Genomic DNA, 22,551 nt, shown 5'->3' on the forward strand with positions numbered 1-22,551 from the left:
TGAGGGGGTGGATGACGGGGAGGGTGTGCGAGTGAGCGGGTGGATGACAGGGAGGGCGTGCGGGTGAGGGGGCAGGTGCTGGTAGGAATGGGAGTGTTGATGAGTCATGTGGGGATGTGGAGGGGGGGTAAGGAGGCAGAGGCATGGGGTGTGGTTGAAGGGGGTCAAAGTGTCGAGAGTGGGGGGTTGGTGATAGGGGGCGAGTTGCACTGTGGCATCCACCCCGGTAGCTCGCCCGCCTGCCGCAGGGGTTGGGTGATTTTGAGAATCACCCAACCCCCGTGACAGGCGGGCAAGCTGCCAGGGTGGGCGCCGCAGCCCTCACACCCCACCCCCCCGTGCCCTCACACCCCACCCGACCTCCCCGCACACCGCGCAACACTACGGCGGCCCACCCACGGCTATTGGGCGATTGAGTTTGATCGAGCCCACCATGCTCACGATGGATGTAATTGTTATTTTGGCTCAGAAAAATTATTAATTAAAAAAAAAAATCTTCTTCATTAAATTAATTTAATATGAAAATTTTCAAAGAGAAAAATTTAACTTACCTTTCAATTACGAGAATTCTTCGTTGAATATGTTGTTGATAGCAATATAGCTACTCCACAAATTCACGAGTCTTTCAATGAACTTCAGAAAACCTGGATGTGATGTGAGTAATAGTGATAATGAAATTTAATATATAAGTGGAATTATGGAGATGTTTTACCGTACGGTTAATGTGGGGTAATTTGTTTTAAAATATTATAAAGCGAATATTGTAGAATTGTTTTACAACGGGTTATTAATTTGTTTTAGAATATATTATAAAAATTAAAGAAAAAAATCAATCGTTTAGTAAATATTATATACTTTAACTATTAAAATAATTAATGTAGAAGTTGTAGTTTATAATTTTAATTTTAGTGATTTATTTCATAAAAAATTTAGTTTACATTTTTCAATAAATTATAGAATAAAATAATGAAGGTAAATAAATCTAACAAACTTTTTGGAGGGAAATATTTTCGCGAAACTTTTTGGAGGGAATAATTTTGGAGGGAAAATTTCATTCTTTAAGCTATACAATATCCTTAGGAGACTCTCCATTTGTATCATTCAACATCTTCTATTTGAAAGGGATGGATTATTCTGATAGTGAAGTTTCAATTTATACACCATCAACATTTTCATCACGTAACAACTCTATTCATATTGACTAATATAGCGGGATTTCTTCCACTATGAATAGAAAGTCAATTCTTCCACTTAGTCCTGATTCTAAGGACTATGAGAGTAGCACTGATGAAATAGGGGATGGAGAATTTCAAATAAATAAAGAGTCATAGATTTCACTTAGTCCTAATTCTAAGGACTATGAAAGTAGCGATGATGAAGAGCATGATGGTGAAGTTCAAAAGAATGGAGTGTCACGATGTCCACTTAGTCCTAATTCTGAGGACTATGAGAGTAGTAGTTTTGAAGAGCATGATGGTGAAGTTTAGAAGAATGGAGTGTCACAGTGTCCACTTAGTCCTAATTCTGAGGACTATGAGAGCAGCAGTTTTGAAGAGCATGATGGCGAATTTCAAAAGAATGGAGTGTCACGGTGTCCACTTAGTCCTAATTCTAAGGACTATGAGAGCAGCAATGATGAAGAGCATGATAATGGATTTCAAAAGAATGGTGTGTCAAAGTGTCCACTTAGTCCTAATTCTAAGGACTATGAGAGCAGCGGTGATGAAGAGCATGATGATGAATTTCAAAAGTATGGAGTGTCACGGTGTCTAGTTAGTCCTAATTCTAAGGACTATGAGAGCAACAGTGATGAAGAGCAGGATGATGAATTTCAAAAGATTGGAGTGTCACGGTGTCCACTTAGTCCTAATTCTAAGGACTATGAGAGCAACAATTATGAAGAGCGTGATGATGAATTTCAAAAGAATGGAGTGTCACAATGTCCTCTTAGTCCTAATTCTAAGGACTATGAGAGCAGCAGTGATGAAGGATAGGATGATGCACTTAGTTCTAATTCTAATGAGTATAAAGGTAGTAGTGACAAAGGACATGATGTAAAATCTTCAATATGTAAACAGTCACATTTTTGACATAGTCCTAATTCTATGGACCATGAGAGTAGCACTGACAATGCACATGAGGAAGAATATCCATTAAACATTGAGTCAAATTTTCCATTCAGTGCGAATTCTAAGGACTATGACAGTAGCACTAAAGAAGGGGAAGAGGAAGAATATCCTCCAAGTCAATATTTGAAAAGCAGAGCTGATCATAGTGTGGATAACATTCCTCTTAATGATGATGAAAATCCTTATACAAATGATGATCCAATGATGGAGATGTTTCCAAGAAATATTGTATCGAGGAGTAGGAGCAGACCTTTTCGTATCAATGCAAGCTGTTCTAGTTATACAAGGGGTAGAGTAGAATATCTGAGGAGAAGAAGTTCTATCAGCGCTCTCATTTCAAGTGAATTTTGCCAAAAAATTGCTTGAAACATATGGATTTCACATTTGCATTAGAAAGCAGGGAGATATTTGTCAATGAATAAAAGCATGCAAAATCCATATTTAGTGGGGTGCATGCAATCTACATTGTCAGGTTATGATTATCATATTAGGAATTTGTTTATGTGTAGAAAAGCTTTCAAAATGTTTCATTCGATTGGGAATTTCCGTCTCTCGAGAATTCAAGAAAATTTGGAAAAGGATCCCACATTTTATTCAGAGGTACGTCATAAAAGGCAGTTTGGGCCATTATCAAATACTGTAATGTCATGGATGAAATATTTATTTTCAAAGCATGGAGAGTGTATGCAAAATAGAGAGACAATACATATTCCAGATAATTTTTCAAGACGAGAAATCTACAACTTATACAAAGAATATGCAAAAGGTGCTGAGGGACATGGCCGGTTTATTACATATCAATATTTTGTGAAGGTATGGAAGAAAGAATTCAACAATTTATGTATTCCTAAGAAGACAAGGATGGGGATTTGCAGTACATGTGCTTCTCTTAAATAAAAAAGGGACAAATGTGAAGGCTCAAAAAGAGGTAAGCATTCATAACTTTAACTTTTAAAATTGTATAGTCATCAACTATGAAAACATATTTCTTAATGAATTTCTTTTATGTTGTGTAGATTCAATTGTCAAAGAACTTCAGGAGCATCGTGAACAACAAATTAATGAAAGGAAGAAGTTGTACAAGCATCGAAAGAAGTGTTATGATAATCCAAATAAATATTTGGGTTTCATAATTGATGGTATGGACCAAAAGAAAACACTTTTACCACATTTTGTTTTCACACCCAAAAATTTACAGGAGGAAAATTTTATTCAGTTTCACTTGGTCGGTTGTATGGTCTTCAATGGTAAAATGTTGCCAAGGGTATACTTCACAGCTCCAAATATTCATAATGATACAAATCTGACCATAACCATAATTCATGATGTGATTTCTCATTGATCTCGTAATCTTCCTGAAGTTTTGTATCTACAATTGGACAACACTTGCCGTGAAAACAAAAATCAGGTTGTTTTTGGATATTTAAACATGCTTGTTGAATTGAGAATTTTTCAAAAGGTAAAGGTTGGTTTCCTTCTTGTTGGGCACACTCATGACCATATTGATCAGATGCTCAATATTTTTTCAGTCACATTGAGGAGGCAGGAAGTTGGGAGCTTGCCATCACTAATTGAATGTATTAAGAAATCATACATGCTAGAGCCTACTTTTGATGTGTTGGAAGAAACTGTTGACATGCGAAGGTTTATTCTGGGATCATATGGTGAGGGGAAATGTATTGAACAACTTAATGACATTAGCTTCCAACATCAATTTCGTATCAAAAAAATTGATAGGAAAACACTAATATGGGGCAAGAAGTATTCAACTACTACAGAATGGGCACCGTCATCAGGTTCACAATTTTTGAAGTTCATTCCAGATCATCCAATATTTGCATCAAAAATACTGTTATTACAATCAGTTGTGAAGTTTAGAATGCACACAGACAGAATAGAGATATAAATTATTCTGATTGCCTGGAAGAAATTAAAAAATGTATTAGATATATATATGAGTACTTTGACATTGCTGATTCAGTTTGGTGGGAGTCATTTTTCAATAATCAAAGTGATATCATTTCAACAACAACAAATGAAGATATACCTTTGAAAAATCCATTTATTTGGCCACAAAATGTGTCAAATGAACATGAGGAAGTAAACATTGTTGAACAACAACAATCTCAAGGTATTATTAATTCTTCATAGGCAGCAGAAAGAGAGATGTATATTGGTTCCAGAAGATCTCGTGCACAATATGAAGCCATGGAAGACCTTTATAGGGGTTCAGTACAGGATATTAGGGAGGGTTGCATGATTGGAGTGCTAGCAGATGGAGATCCCAATGGCTATCCATTTTGGGTTGCTAAAGTTATAAAGGTCTTTACAAAAAATGAGGATGTTACAAGTGTTGAAGTACATTGGCATGCCACAAATACACACCCATTCAATGGTGTGTATAAGCTAGATATGGTAGTTGACAAAAAAAATGGTGGAAACAGAAAAAGAAAGGCTACAAATATAAATCATCACCACACAGAAATATTAAAATTGGAGGATGTTGAAATACTTGTTTATGACTTCAATTTAACAAAGAGAGGAACTCTTCGCTTCAAGGCGATAAAGATTCTGAAAAGGTTGTTACCAAAAGGAACAGTGTTGACATGGGAGTCTGTTGAAACCAATCGTATATCTAGAAGAATTTTGAAACCTGAAATGTTGGGCATGCATGTGGACTCAGATGGGGCACTAGTTTATGAAAGAGAAGAATATGGAACATCTTTGTCAGCATCCAGTCACTCATTTAAAGATGTGAATTCTGATGGTGTGCAAGAAAATATGAGTGATTTTGAATAATTGTTTAAGACAGTTTATATAACTGATGTATGCATCATATCTTCAAATAAAATTAATGTTTTCCATATGGTGTTAAATGAGAAGTTATGAGGCATGTTTATTTTGTTGGATTATGTCTTAATTATGATAAATTTTATTGTTTAAAATATCTACAATGCAATATAAAATTAGATATATAATTAATGTTTTATTCAATATACAAATAATGACTTTTGAATTCATTTAGTGATGTAATTTGTTCATAATGTCATGGTTTTTTAATTTTATAGTTGAAAAAATTTCAATTTCTTTTGTATCTAGCATGTTATGGTTGAAAATATGTTGAATTTATACTTAGGAAAGAAAAATGATATTCTACCAAAAACATTAATGTGTTTTTTTCCTCATAAACAACTTTGTTTGACACATAAAAATTTGGTTTTACTAGCATTTTTTTTAAATTTTGAAAATTGACCCTAAAAAAAAATTCATTGTTCCAGTATCATCACTCTCGTTTTGAAGCTATATTTTGCACGAAAATTTCATAGTAAATTTCATAGTCACTGCCATTTTTAAAACATGTTCAAAATTGACGCCTAAAAAATAAAAACATCGTTCCAGTATACACACTTTTCGTTTTTAGCACTGTTTTTGATGGTTTTTTGGGGTTTTTTGGCTAGAGTTCCTGTTCCAAAGTTTACATTGTTTATGGAAGAGGTTCACCATTGGGTCCAAGATATACAGTTGGAGGTTCTGTCTGAGACAAAGGAAGAGAAGGGGAATGTCCTGAAGTAACAGGTGAAGATGGTTGAGGTTACTCTGGTTCAACAACCTTAGGAATTAAAGTTTTAGACTCAGGAAATTTAGGTTCAACAACCTTAGGCTTTAAGGTTTTAGATACTTTTGTTTAAATTGTGTCAGATTCACCAACAAGAGTAGAGGTGATCTCGGGCTCAGTACTCAAAGGGAAAGATGATTCTCGTTTATCAGATTTAGGAGGAGAACCATAAGTAGCTCCTAAATTTCCCGATTTGGTAGTTTCCGTCTTCTTATGCTTCTAACGACGATGAGGAGTAGCCTTTAGTGTAAGAGGAGGCTCGTTTTGTATACTACGCAAACAACAGAGTGGGGGATTTTGTTCTTCCACATTGAATAATAAATTTTATAAATTAACACAAAAATAAATAAAAAAGAGGGTAATCTAGGAATAAAGGATTACCAAGCAACCGTGAACTGCAATATACACCTTGGTGAACCAAGGACTTAACGTACGTGTAGGAAATCTCCCCAAATGTTTTGTTTGGTGTATCACAGTACATAAGGCAGTCGACTCAGTTATCTATGGTGAGGATAGAAACCTATAGGGGAATTCCAAAATATACTCAACAGTACATGGAAGTGCATTATGTAGTAGTGTTGTCTAATGCGTAACCGTTTGATGAGAGTGTTCCCATATACTTTACGTGTGTGGAGCATCGTCCAATATACCCAAAGGTACGTGGAGAACGATCCTATACACTCATGTACATGGAACGATATTTCACCCCTGGGATACAATGTTGGAAAACAACGACATCTCCTACATTTAATGACTCTGGAACACGTATCTAGCCTAGACCTCTAAATGTTTGCATTAATGTTACAATTGCTCCTTAGGTTGATTTAGTAAATTTTAATGTTTATATTCAATTAAATTTCATTTTTTGGGATCACCACGAATGTCATCAGAATATCCTAAAATTCAAACTAGCATTGGGAAATGAAATCTTTCTCTTTCAGTGAAAATCTATGTAGGGAAGGGAAGAGACAAAGAGTATGCGACAAACAATTTGCAAAGTACAATTTCCTTTTAAATGCAATTGTTCCAATTTTGGTGTACACATAAAAAAACCTAAATGCCAATGCAAATATTTGTCTTTTCAAGCCACTTAATTTTCAAAAATGAAGAAAACTAAGATGCAAAGTATAATCATTGATTCAAACAAGATTTTCAGAATGATGACTAAAACACCAATTCATCTAAGCACTCAATGACCAACAAAATCAGTTTTCAAATGACCTAATGATAAGAGAAAAGGAAAATCTAAACAAATCCTTACCAAAGGCACTAAAAATGAAATAAAACTAAATGGAGGCTTCAGAGAGACCAAAATACAATCAAAGACTCAAGGAAGAGTAGTTGGAATAGGGCCGATTAGAGAGAAAATCAAGACAATAAAATTTATGCATGAATAAGGGCCAACCCAGGTGCAAAGGAAGCACCAGTGTTATGCAACGGAGGCACAAAGAAAGTTCAGTTGGGGTACAATGCTCTGTCACAAGACAAAAGGGTGTGTTGGTATAGGGATCTGAAGTTCCAACACAAGGATTGGAATTGAGACTCAATGAAAGGTATTCCTAAGTCTGATCTTGAATGAATAAGGCAGTAAAGGTCTAATCAAGAAGTAAGACAAGCATAATGGACAAAGAAACCACCAAGGTAATACATTGTTCCCCAGTATGGTAACCAATTTGTTATGAAAAAACTATGACTGTGGAAAAAAGTATCATCCCTAAGCCTGGTGGGCTAGCCTAGAACAACAAAAAGGCAAAGGGACTAATGTTTTCCTTAAAATAAATAGATAACGGGATTAATCCTACCTGGAATCTATCATATGCTTCACTCCTTTCTTAGCTCAAATGCTTAAATACTATCTCCGATCGCTATAATTAGAACCTGCAGAGTCAGAAAACACAAGACAACGATCCATGAAAACCATGTATCATCATCTAATCACTTTATTCAATAGATCGACATGGTATTGAAATATATGAAACCATAACGTCATATATATGAAAACAAAGGACTCTTTGCATTAATATAAATGGAGTGAGTTACAACCAAAAATCGGTGTTAATCTCGTAGAAGAGCTCCTCCAAGTTGACTTGTCCTTTCCTTGTCACAAAGTGAACCTGTAATCACCCTATTGCATGGAATTATATCTTTCACATCAACATCATAAGTGTAGAATCATTCTCCAAAATCCAACCTATTGCCTATGGATGGCAGTAAATATATAGGTGAAGGAGGTAGTTCATGAATTCTTATCCTTTTACAAATCTACGCTTGAGATCCAATCTTGATGGGAGTATGAGCTCATGGGATAAGGGATAAAAACTCCAAGGTAGGATATGATAGGATTCAAGAATTTTATCTGAGGTAAATGGTTAAAGCAAATCTTGGAAGCTTCTGGAATAAGAATCTTCAGGATTATTATTTTTTTCCCGAATTTATGGACTCAGCACACCCCCAACACTGAGTAACTTGCTGGTGATCAGCGCAGGTGCAAAGTAGGGAAACCTGGTAGTCAATGCTAGGTAGTAAGGGGCCAAGGTGCCTTGGTCCTTAAAATGACCGAAACAAGGTACTTTCAGGTTGAAACTTAGGGTTTAGAAAGAGTCATACTTAGGGATTTGTGTAGGGAGGATGTGAATGATCATATTTACATGCCTATTGACTAGATGTGACAAAATATCCTATAACCATTACTTTTCCAACTTTGAAAAATAATAAAAAATATAATTTTGCATAAAATAATATTTTTTTAATCTGCATAACTTAGCTCTCTCTCTCTCTCTCTCTCTCTCTCTCTCTCTCTCTCTCTCTCTCTCTCTCTCTATATATATATATATATATATATATATATATATATATATATATATATAGATATATATATATATATATATGTACATATTATATATATATGTACATATATATGTGTGTGTGTGTGTGTGTGTGTGTGTGTGTGTGTATTGAATTACACATTTTAGACTAAGTTAAGTTACGTGAACACATACATACCTCTTAAGATGTGCGAAAATTTGCAAGGAAAAACATTTCATTTAATGGAAAATTGAGAGATTATAAGACATTAATTTTTCTTTTTTTTTTTTGCAAAAAATATCATTAGGGTAACAACATAATTCTCCACAAATTTTCTTCTTACTCAAATCAAAATTCACAATTCTTATATGAATTTTGAGGGCTTCAATTCTATACAAGAGTAAATTTTGAAATTTCATTTCCACATTTGGCCTAAAAGTGTAACCCATCTTCATGCATTCACCCATTAGGGTGAATTTTATACCAAGGTAGTGTGTCCACATCTTCAATCCATGGATGATGGCAGCTAATTCTAGATCATGAGTTAGACAATTATGCTCATGTTAATTAAGCTTGTTAGACTCATAGCACACCACTTGACCTTCCCACATCAACACTCCATCGAGTCCTTCCTTGCAGGCATCTGTGCACACAACAAAATTATTTTCAGGATCTGCTATCCATAATACTAGTGCTTTGGTAAAAAACTACTTCAATTGATCAAATCTTGTTGCACAATCAGTTGGCCATGCAAATATCTTTCTTTTCCTCTACAAAGAAGTGACTGGATGGATTATCTTGGAAATTTTTTTGATGAATATTCTATAGTATCCCACCAACCCCATGAATGATCTAACTTTATTCATGTTCTTTAGTGTTGGTCATTCCATGATGTTGGAAAATGAGGAGTTTTAGCTTTTAATTTTATTTTCCTTAACCTTAATCTTTTATTGTGAGCTTATTAGATTTCTTGAGTTCTTTTAGTTATATCTTTCATCAAAAAATATCAAGAACATAAACTACAACAATAGAGGACACAAATATTAGGCTCTTAGTTAGGGCAAAACCCCTGTAAAGGGAAAACACAAAAACTCTTATCTTGCTAGAATCTACTTCAAATGAGATACAAAGACCCAAACCCTAGACCAATCCTTCTCCAAGTACCAAGTCATCCCTTCCTCAATTCATTCCTTTAGTCCGCACCAAACTACTGCTCCCTGAAAATTCGACCTGTGAGCTACAACATTGTTACTCGACCTGCAACTTCGATCAAGCAACTTCTTCCTTGAAACTTCTTGGAAACTCTAATATAGCTTCCTCCTGAGATCGACTTAGAGTAAGGCAAGACTCCCAAGGTCAACGAGGTCATGTTAATGGTTTTCCCTCTTCTGAATACCATATTTTTCACTTTTTCCTATTGTAATTCAGACGTACAATTTCGCCCTGTTTTTGTAACCCAGAAACCCTATAATTTCGAACGTGTGAGAGAGATAGAGCCCCAAAACAAGAAATTTTATCCTCCCTGCTTCTTCTAGACCCTTGCTCTCCTTTTTTATCCTTCCCAGCTCCAGATGAATTTTTTTTTTGTAGATCAAACTTGTGAGAGTGTGTGTCTCAAATGAGGTTGAATCACTCCTTTATATAGCCTTCTCAAGGGTCGAATTCCCTCCTTTAGGTCGCCTTGATGTTTCCAGCATTGATTTGTACTTTGGAGCTTCCAAGACTTTCTAGACTAAAAAAAAATGTTTTCACAAGTATATTTTTTCTCGAAAAGGTCTTATAAACATGATGTTGACTCCTTTGACTCAAAAAAAAAATCCTAAGACCTAAGAAACCCTAGAAGCACAGAGAACATGATTTTACATAGAATACCATCACTAATGAGCATGAAACCCATGCTTTAATAATAATAAATTTTTCTTTTCTTTTCTTGTTTGTTACATAGGATACATATTGAAATGGGTACAACAATTATCAAGATTGAAAATAGTTACATTTCTCAACACTTGATAGCCTTAATATTTTATGGGTCAACTACTACTCCTTCCCTTGAGACAACATGCCCTAAGTAATGAATTTTTGATTGGAACAAACCACATTTACTAAGACTTTCATAAATCTTGTGCTTTGTTAGAAATTGCAGTATTGGTACCAAATGTTTTTCATGCTCCTCCTTGGACCCTGAATAAACCAAAATGCCATCCATGAACACTATAAAAAACTGATCCAAATAAGGATGCAATACATTGTTTAGAAGCACATGAAGGTTACAGGCACATTGGTAAGCCCAAATGGAACTACCACAAATTCATAGTGCCCATACCTCATCCTGAATGTTGTTTTGTGGATGTGCTCATCCTTTATACACATCAGACGATAACATGATATTAAATAAATCTTGGAGAAAATTATTGCTCCTCTCACATGGTCAAATAGATAATCAATCCATGGAAATGGATATCTATTCTTGATGGTTACTTTATTTAACTGCATGCAATCTATGCATAATGTGAGGATACCATCCTTCTTCTTCAAAATCAGGATTGGTGCTCCCCATGGTGAAAAACTTGGCCTTATTTATACCTTGTCCAACATTTCCTTAAGTTGTAATTTCAAGTCAACCAACTTTGGTGTACTCATTCTTTATGGTACCTTGGATGTTGCTGCTACTCTTGGCGTCAATTCGATGGATAAGTCTACCTCTCTAGGAGGACATAATATAGGAACTTCCACTGGGAATAGATCTGCATACTGCTGCAACACATGATATTGTTTCAACGGTTCTCTCTACCATTCTTTAGCATTGCTAGTGGCTTTCTCATTGCTAGAAACATGCACAACAAACAAATGGATACCTTTCATGTCACTTCTCTTAGCTTGCATGGCTGAGACCAACCTTACTGGTGTAGGCCTTCACTTCCCTTGCAATATTCTCATTTCTCCATGCTCGTCTAGAGACTCAATTGCTTCCTTAAAGTAGTCAACCTTGGTTTTATTTGTGTATAACCATTCCATGCCTAAAACCATGTTGTACACACCCAATGATAACACGTTGAGATTTGTCATTGTTGGAATTCCATTTAACTTAGTTGGGAAATCCTTCACCCAATATCTCACTTTCTTGTTTGTCCCCATGGCTAATTGAACTAGCCATGACTCCTCATGTGGCTCTTGGTTCAATTGACATCATCTTATAAGCTCAGGACTAACATAGCTATAATAAGAACCAGGGTCAATCAAAACAGAGATGATTTGATTGAAAATCTTACCTTCTATTTCTATTATGGAAACCTAATAATATGCCTATGATTTTCTAGTGCCATGTAGATCTTGGGCATACCACATGCCACATATCCCACATTCACTGCTTCCTCTACATTGTACAGTTTCAAACCAATGTGTCTGTGCTATGGACAATTATTCCTTAAATGATTTTATCCATAAGTCCAACACTTGCATGCACTCTTTCCATAACTCCTAGCTCCTTCTTGAGCTGAAGGATTTCTTCCTTTAGTGTTGGTTCTTTGTCGAATTTCTTGGGTAGCATGGGCCATAAGAAATTCCTCAGTTTCCTTCTTCCTTTTACCCTTAAATTTGGCACTTCTCTCTAACTTCCAATCGAATTTAAATTATGGCCTACATGTGGAACAAGTATAATAATGTTTCATCATTTTGATGGCATCATTCAATGTCTGAGGCTCATGGATCTTGATTTCATCTTTGAATGATAGAGGTAACACATCGATAAACCTTCAAAAATTTTCCTTCTCATCCTTAAGGTATGACACATATCTTAGAAATTAAAAAAACATGACGACATATTCTTCATCTAACATTTATCCCATTTTGAGCTCTTGGAATTATTTTTGCTTTCTGTCATAGCAGCTATTTGATAGATATTTTTCTCTAACGATATTTTCAAACTCATTCCAATACAAGACCTCTTCAATTAAACCCCTGATATTCTTCAAATATTCCCACCATATGTTTTCTTTTCTCTTCAAATGATATGTGGCTACCCTTTCCTTCATATTTTCAGAGTAGTCATATTCTGAAAAACTTCCTCTTCTAAGTAGCCAAGCTTCTGCATCTTCATATTTCTCCATCTCTTCATCAAATATGGGTGGTTTTTCTCTCTTAGGTTTTTCAGGCATATAGTCCTTTCCCCCTTTCCTTGATAAAAATGATGATGATGACAATGCCTCCTAGTAGGAGAACTAGAATGTGTTCCAAAATTGTACCCACACATGCTAGAGATTCTCTCTGGGGTTCTCATTGGTGCATTCTATCTCATTATGTCTTCACTCTCCCATCTGCAACTATTCTTGGGCCTGCTACTGCCTTCCGCATTTATTTTCTCTTCAGATGCAAAATGGCTCTACTTGTCCTTACTGATGATTCTTGGCTCATGTTGCCTTTATCTTTGAAAATTTGTAAGGTTTTGTAGTATAACTTCATTTACCTCAGCTTAGTTTTCCTAATTCCTTACCAACTTTTCATTATCTACATTGCAAATCCTAATTTTGGCCCTTAGACTTTGCAAGGTTGCTAAAAATAGCAACAAGAAAATCCTAATTTAATTTGTCATTGAATTAAATTGGTAATAAATTGTAATTATATTATCATAAAAACTTGTAGAATTTACCTAAGTTAAGTTGACTTAGTTGCCTTAGTAAATTCGAGTTGGAATTCTATCTAGATTCATGCAAAGTGATCCCTAAATTTTAGTGGCCCATGTTGAGTTCTTATTGAGTTGTAATTATTTAGTTAAGTTTAACCGAGTTAAATTAAGTTAAATTAGTTCTAACTATTCAAGGAACTAGTGAGTGGTCAAGTGAATTAAATTGGATTTAATTCACATGCAGTGATCAATTAGATAAATAAAAATTCACTAAAAAATAGCTCATGCATGTCAGTTTAGAGGAAGACCCAATTGAGATTAGTGTTTAGGGACAGTGTACCATCAATTGTAAAATCATATAAATTAAACTAATGGTGCATGCCATCATAGGAATGCCTATGGATGGATTGTGAAGTTATTATTGAGGAATTTCCCAATTAAATATGGGCTAATTCTCAAGGGAACAATGCAAGGAAGTAGGGACTTGGAAGGAAACAGATTTGGCTAAGTATTGGCTTGAGATGGTTTCTGAAGCAGTGATTGAGATTGTACTTGTGCAAAGGTTGTTCATATTGAACAAGCATTGTATTTTCTTCCCAGATATTCTAGTTAATGCAATATACAAATAGCGGGGTTTTTAGCTAAGGCTTTCCCTAGAAAATTATTGTGTTATGTGTGATTGAAATTCTTCCTTTTCTACTTCGTGATTTCATCAATCAATTTTTGTTTCCGCTGATGAGTAGCATAGATTCAAGTCAATTGTTTTAGCATATCACAATCTACAGTTTGAATCTACATGGTATAAGAGAATACGATTTTGTTGTGCAAGTGAAATCAATTTTGCAGTTCCATACTCAAAGCCAACAGGATGTCGTTCTACGGTTTGAGACTTTAGTATGCCCTTGAGGGTAGCTCGAATTACATAGCTTGGAAGGACATGATGGAGGTAGTGTTGGAAGACAACGGGCTAAAGGAATTCATATATCATGATATCTCAAAGCCTTCAACATCGTATGCTAATGATCAGGCATAATGGAGAAAGTGTGTGGCAAAGGCAAGAAGGACTATCTTAGAAGGAGTTCGAGATCATATTGTCTCAAATATCCACAGTAAGGAGACTCCATTTGCAATGTGGAAGGCATTGACAGACTTGTTTCTAAACAACAGTGACCACAGGAAGCTAGCACTGAAGGACAAACTCAAAAATATCAAGATGGAGAAGGGTGAATCAATTCCAAAGTACTTGACCAAGTTCACCCAATGTCGCGATGAGATTGGAAGTGTTAGATTTACTATTGAAGAAGATGATCTGGTGAGACTAGCACTTCTAAGACTTTCTAAGAGCTAGCACAACTACCAGGACTCATTTAATTGGAGGGGGAAGCTACCAGAGTCGGAGAAATTGTGGACTGACTTGGTACAAGAAGAGATTCAATGGAACACTAGTGATGGATCCTCATCCAAGCATGATGATGGGGATAAGTATGCCTTAGCTGGAAAGGCAAATAAAGGGAAGGAGAATTCATCCCATTCCAAATTAGATTCCAGCCAGGACATAAAGAAGAAGGACATGTTGAAAACTAAATGTTTTCGCTGTCAAGAGCTGGGACACTATGCTACAAAGTGTCCTCACAATAAGGTTAGTAAGAAGCCATCAAGAGGAGCGGCAGGTGAAGCTCTTGCTTCAAAATTCAAACTGGATTTCACTCTCATCACTCTCATGGTGTCATCGGTGATGGGTAGTGTATGGTACCTACATAGTGGGACCTCATTCCATATGACCGACAGTAAAGAAATCTTTAGTAACTTGGAGGAGAAGGACCTCCAGATGCACATAGAGATGAGAGATGATGGGATGTATAGCACAACTAACATCGATATTGTCACCTTTTTTAGGGAGTTTGATCTCCCCTCACATTGAGAGATGTCATGTATGTTCCAAGTTTGACGAAGAACTTGGTTTATGTTGCCATGTTGGAGGATTGAGGCTATGATGTGATATTTAGTAAGGGAAAGGCTTTCCTTCGTTACATATCCACAGGAAAGGTGAAGCGGATCAGGGTTCAAGTGTAGAAGACTGTGCTACTTTGAGCACTAAAGAAGAGAAGGTGCAAAGCCAAGACATAAATGATTTGTGGCATAAAAAATTTTGTCACTTGCACCACGGAGCTTTGAATATCATGCAACAAAAAATTTCTACAGGACTTCCCAAGGGTACACTAGAGAAAAGAGAAACATGAAAATGGTGTACATTTGAGAAGTACACCAAATATTCCTTTCATGAAAAAGACATTCGAGTGCAAGTGATCCTTCATCAAGTTCACTCAGATGTGTGTGAACCATTCTCGACAACATCCACTGCCAAGCACAGGTATTATGTAATATTTGTTGATGATTTTTCTCGTAAGTTCTGGATTTTATTCATGAAGAAGAAAGATGAGACATTTGCACTTGTCAAGAAAGGTACTGGCAGGAAAGTTAAAGCTTTGAGAAGTGATAGCGGTGGATAATATGTGTCGAATGAATTCAAGAACTTTTATGCTTCAGAAGGCATTTGATAAGAATTGATAGAACCTCATAACCCACAATAGAATGGGGTGGACGAAAGGAACAACATAAATATTTTTGGATTAGCACGAGCAATGTTACATTATTAGGGCCTACCATTGCACTTATGGGCCAAAGCATGCAACACAAATATTTATTTGCAAAACATAAGCCCTCATTGTATTCTCTGGATGAGTACACTAGAAGAATTTTTTTTCAAGGAAGAAACTAGATGTGGCACACTTCAGGATCTTTGGTTCATTAGTCTACTATCATGCTACCAAGGATGCAAGGAAAAAACTAGAGCCAACATCTACATTGGGCATATTTGTGGGGTACACTGATACACCTCACTACTATCGGGTGTAATTTCCATCCAACATAATGATAGTGGTTTGTACAGATGTAAAGTTCGATGAAGAGAAGGCCATGAGATGTTCCCTTGAGAGGGATATTTAAGTGAATGCAGTTGGGGAGCTCTTAGCTCCAAATGAGGAACCTTGGGATGATGTGGAGCTGCCACATGTAGAGGAGCAGAGAGTAGAATCACCCACTCATGCAGATACTTCCAGATATGGGAGAAAGTGCACCAGAGAGGCTGACATGTCATTACATGATGCTAAAGAGAATGTGGGAGCACCCACATCACAACGTAAGCAGAGGAGGTCACCATAGTGATACACTGGCTACATGGCTCTAATGAGTGAGAGTGTATAGATTGAGCCATCCTCATTTGAGGAATCAGTGTAGCAACTAGTGTGGGTTGATGCCATGGTTGAGGAGTATGTTTCCATTATCATAAACAATGTTTGTGAGGTGGTCCCAAGACTAACAGACAAGTCAGTGGTGAGTTTTAGATATCTTTACAAGGTAAAGCAAGAAGAAGATGGGAGTCTGGAGAAACACAAGGCTAGATTTTTAGCCAAAGGGTTCTCTCAAGTGGAGGACATTGATTATGGTGAGAATTTTTCTCCTATACCAAGGTACTCATCAATCAAATCTATTCTAGCATTGTTAGCGCAGATGGGATGGAAGATACATCAGATGGATGTAAACACAACATTCCTCAGCTGCATGATTGAGGAAGAGGTGTATATTGAGTAGCCAAAAGGATTTAAGACCTTCAATAGAGAGTCACATGTATTCAGACTCAATTGAGCATTGTATGGATTGAAACAAGCACCTCGTGCTTGGTACACCAGGATTGACAGTTATTTCACCGAGTTGGGCTTTAGAAAAAATGAAGCAGATGTGAACCTTTACCATATTGTGGTTGAAGGTAAATGTTTTATTATTGTATTATATGTTGATGATTTGATTCTGACAGGTGATGAGAAATTGATTAAGTATTGTAAATAGGATCTTGCAAGAGAGTTTGAGATGAAGGACTGAAGTCTCATGCATTACTTTCTTGGTATGGAGGTATGGAAAGGAGATGAGGAATTATTTTTCTCTTAGGAAAAGTATTCCACTGAGATATTGAAGAACTTCCACATGGAGAGCATCAAACCCATGGAGACTCCTCTAGCTGGCAACTGGAGGAAGGAGGATGCTACCTCAGGTGAAGTAGTTGAGGCTACTATTTATAGACAGCTTGTGGGTTCACTTATGTATTTGGTGAGAACAGACTGTACATGTGTTATGCATTTAACCAACTTAGACAAGCCATGGTTAAGCCAACCGAACTATATTGGAAGGTAGCTAAACATGTGCTGAGATACCTTAGAGGCACCATTCAATTTGGTCTTTGTTACAGACGGACAACAAGAGTGAAGATCTAAGGCTTCATAGATGTAGATTGGGCAAGGAGTCCATTTGACGAGAAGAAAACATCACGGTGAATCTTAAGTATTGGTTCAATAATAGTTTCTTGGTACAACAGGAAGTAGAGATTAGTTGCACTCAGTTTAGTAGAAGTAGATTACATGGTTTCTAGTCAAGAAGCTTGCGAGGCTATCTAGATGAGGAAAATCCTTGTTGGTTTGTTTGGTTAGCAGATGGATCCAACTGTGATTTACTATGACAATCAAATTTGTATCAAACTCCCTCAGAATCCAAATTTTCATGACCAGTCCAAGAATATTGACATCTGATATCACCATCTACGAGATTATGTGCAAAGGAGAACCATGTTGTTGGAATACATTCCTACAGAGGAGCAAGAAGTAGATATTTTGACAAAGGATTTGGAAAGATGAAAATTCGAGTTTCACAGAGGTAGGATCGAGGTAGCAGATAATCCCTTTCTTGTTGAGAGGGAGTGTTAAAAATAGCAACAAGAAAATCCTAATTTAATTTGTCCTTGAATTAAATTGGGAATTGAATTGTAATTCCATTCTCATAGCAACTTGTAGCAGTTAACTAAGTTAATTTGACTTAGTTGTCTCAATAAATTCGAGTTGGAAGTCTATTTAGAGTAATGTAGAGTAATCCCTAAATTTTAGGGGCCCAGGTTGAGTTCTTATTGAGTTGTAATTATTTAATTCATTTTAATTGAGTTAAATTTAGTTAAACTAGTTCTAACTGTTGGAGGAACTAGTTAATGGTCAAGTGAATTAAATTTGATTTAATTCACATGTAGTGATCAATCAGATAACTGATGATTCACTCAAAAATAACTCATGCATGTCAATTCAGATGAAGACCCAGTTGAGATTAGATTTCAGGGATATTTTACTATCAATTGTAAAATCATCTAAATTAAATCGATGGTGCATGCAATTAAAGGAAGGCCTATGGATGAATTTTGTTGTTATTAGTGAGGAATTTCCCCATTAAATATGGGTTAATTCCCAATGGAACAATGCAAGGAGGTAGGGGCTTTTTAGGCAACATATTTGGCTAAGTATTGGCTTGAGCTGGTTATGAAGCAATGGGTGAGATTGTACTTGTCGAGAGATTGTTCGGATTGAACAAGCATTGTATTTTCTTCTCAAATATTGTGGTTAATGCAATATACAAATAACATGGTTTTTAGCTGAGGCTTTCCCTAGAAATTTTTTGTGTTATGTGTGGTTGATATTCTTCCTTTTCTGCTTCGTGATTTCATCGATCAATTTTTGTTTTCGCTGATGAGTAGAGTATATTCAAGTCAAGTGTTTTAGCATATCAGAATCTGTAGTTTGAATCTACAATAAAAATCTACAAAGGTATCCATTAAGTTGGGAGAGTCTGCCCACTGCCCCCCCACGCCCCAAACTGGACTTTCTTCTTCCCCATGCTACATATGATCATAACTATATTCTACCATTTTGATGTTCCTTTCTTGGCTATCAAGATAACCTTCATGTTAGGTTATTTGTTGTTACACACACTCATTGTTATTAGTTCTAAGTAGAATTCAACATATAACAATTTTTATTATGTTGGCTCATTGTTGAAAATCTGTTGGTGCAATACAAGTTGAACAATATATCACAAGGTAGCATATCAATAATAATGAATTCTTATAATTCATTAATACCATGCTAATTATTCAATAACAAGGTGATTATGGCACTCATACATGCATGCACTCCACCACATACTGACTTTTGACACCTAAACATCAATTTAGTTAGTATTAAAAAACAATATGAACTCCTTTACAGGGAGCCCTGTCATTGCTCGTCCATGATAGAGCCCATCCAGCTTGATTGTTGAATATGGATGCTATAATACCAATTTGTAACACACCCCCTCCTAATATTCACCTAAACACCAATTAGAAGGTAGTGGTTACTACGATAACCTAAGATCCAAGGTGCCATTACGGAGATGGGGTATAAAAATTTTGATCTTTGTACTAACTTGAAACCTAGGCTTAGTTAGAAATCACTGTTGTGTTCATCTCGTCTAGAAGAATCCAATTATATAAAATTTACCCTAATCTGACCTCTGGATAAGAAGTTATGATCCTTTTCATTTCTGACATGTCAAAGGGTGCCACATCATTATTCCTGCCAAATGGAACCCACATGATCATGCCATGTGGATAACCTCTGACTGCCATGTAGTGACTTGATAAATTCTATCAACCCACTCATTGCATGTCTGACCCCGACCTGACTCCTGGTGCCACTACTCCAGACAAAAATCCTATCTCTATTACCTCAATAATAACTCTCAGGCATTACCCCCGCTGTAACTTTCGGTAACCCTTCAGCTTTTTCATCTAGGGCGGACCTTCTGGGGTCAAGCCTCCGTCATCCCTGACTAATTCTTTTGGCTCTGTTCCCTATGTATGACAACCAACGTGTTCCTCGGCTATAACTCCTAGTGTGCCTTTTTTGTTTCATTTGGCGTGGACCTTCCAGGGTCCTGCCTCCCTTACCCAGTTATAATTCCCAGTTTCATTTCCTAGTAATAACTTGCACTACACCTTTATTGTTTCCAACAGAGTGGACCTTCCAAGGATGAGGCCTTTGGGCTTAGTTCATCCATCTCTCCCCTTTATCATTGATTTATTTTCTTGATCTCATTCGACCATTACATCGACTTTGCACCTGATCATACATCGCAGCCATATGGCTAATGACTTAGCCTTCAATCCCATCTTAGCACAACTTGATAAGTCCCACCACAACCTGGAATAAGGCTTATAGGGCTAAGTCCATGGAGATATACTCAAGATTGAATCTAGTGGTTTTTATAAGGTATTACTCTAACTCTACATCACACACCCTTTCCAATGACATTTCATCGCGTCCTAGCTATGATGATTCTAGACACACCTAGATGTGCGCTAGAGTTCAACGATGGACATTGAGGCTTCAACCTTGACGAGAGCATAACAAGGATGCATCTTTTTATTGATTACAAAGTTTAATTCAATTCATTCAAACTCATAAGTTCATACCTCACATAGAATAACATATACATTTTTTAGATTCAGCCCTCAATAAAGTGGATGTATAGTCCCAACACTAGTGTATGCATCATCGAAGATTTAAGACCCTCACATAAAACACCAGGTCAATAAGAAATAAAGAAGAGGAAACCCTCCATGGTACCATATAACACACCACTTGACCTCCTCACATCAACACTCCATCGAGTCCTTCCTTGCAGGCATATGCACAAAAATAAAAATCCTTTTCAGGATCTCTTATCCATAATATTGGTGCTTTGGTCAAAAGATACTTCAATTGATCAAATCTTGTTGCAAAATCAGTCATCCATGCAAATCTCTTTCCCTTCCTTTCCAAAGAAGTGAATGGATGGCTTATCTTGGATAATTTTTTAATGAATGTTCTATAGTAGCTCACCAACCCCATGATAGATCTAACTTAAGCCACGTTCTTTAGTGTTGTCCATTCTATTATGTTGAAAAATGAATAGTAAGAACTATTAATTTTATTTTCCTTAACCTTAATATTTTCTTGTGAACTTATTGGCTTTCTTGTGTTATTTTAGTTAGAACTTTCATTAAACAAATATCAAGAACATAAACTACAAAAATAGAGGATACAAATATTAGGCTCTCAGCCAGGGAAAAACCCCTCCAAAGGGAAAACCTAAGAACTCCTCTTCTTATAATCTGATTCAAATGAGATACAAAGACCCAAACCCTAGACCAATCCTTCTCCAAGTACCAATTCATCCCTTCCTCAAGTCCTTCCTTTAGTCTGTACAAAACTACTACACCCTGCAATTTCGACCTGCTATCTACAACACTACTACTCGACTTGCAACTTCAGCCAAAAACTTCATCGTTGTAGCTTCTTGGAAACCCTAATATAGCCTCATACTGAGAGTGACTTAGAGTAAGGCATCTCTCCCAAGGTCAACGAGGTCAAGATAAGGGTTTTCCCTCATCCAACTACCATATTTTCCACTTCGTGTTGTTGCAATGCAGACCTGTAACTTCAACCTATTTCTGCATCTGTCAGGCGGAAAGAGTCGATAGTGCGGACACAATCAACCTCCCTAGGAGCCTAATACTCTCTAGTGACAAACAAGACAAACAAGAGCAATCCTTATCTAAACATGCATTTACTATATAAGAAATCAAGTGTTTAGATCCTACCTGTAATCCAACGTTGTTGTAGCAGTCCAGCCTCACTGATCCGGATGAGCTCCTCCTTCACTTTGAAACCTGCATCCACTAACAATCAAACGATTAAATAGCACTTGATAATCTCATAGAATAAAACATATTTAACACATAGACCAAGGAGTACATGAAACAACTCATAAATAACAAGTTATTGAGAAGAATGGACTCATTTTCATTAATACGAAACAAAAGGAACAATTACAACCTGAGCCTTGGTGTTGTGAAAGTCCCTCCCAGGGTCCATCAAGAGTTCTCCTTTAATTTGACAAAGCTCACCCACTTCCAAATAGAACAAGCAAAGATGGAAATCTCTCCCCACAAGCTTCTAAATGGGAGTCCTAATTCCAACAACATCTACCCTTAGAAATGTTTAGCTTCCAACCCCCCCTCCTTCTGGCCCAATGCCTATATTTATAGTGGTCTAGAGGAAGTTATTCAGGTCCACCATCAATGGGATAATCCCCTCTTTAGATGGGATAGCTCCCTTATTGATGGGATAAGTTCCTCTTTGGTAGGGGTACATGAACCATCTGGAGGCGCTTCAATACACGTCGAACAACCTTCTAGAATGCTCTAGAAATGACCACAAGTAACTTTTTAAAGATGAAACTTGCACATTTTGACCTTTACAGGGGGACGCACCTGCCCCTTTACATACAGAGCGTACAAGTACGCAGCTTTTGTGAACATTGGGTGCGTACTCGCAGGTAAGGTTGAGAGAACCTGCGTACCCAGAGATAAATACATTTATAAAGACTTTCTCTCTTTTTGGAGTTTGACATGGAGAGCAGAGGCA

The sequence above is a fragment of the Pinus tabuliformis genome, chromosome 5_2, assembly GCF_031772625.1.
Source record: "Pinus tabuliformis cultivar Carrire ecotype Pingquan chromosome 5_2, CPIR1, whole genome shotgun sequence".
Taxonomy (NCBI): domain Eukaryota; kingdom Viridiplantae; phylum Streptophyta; class Pinopsida; order Pinales; family Pinaceae; genus Pinus; species Pinus tabuliformis.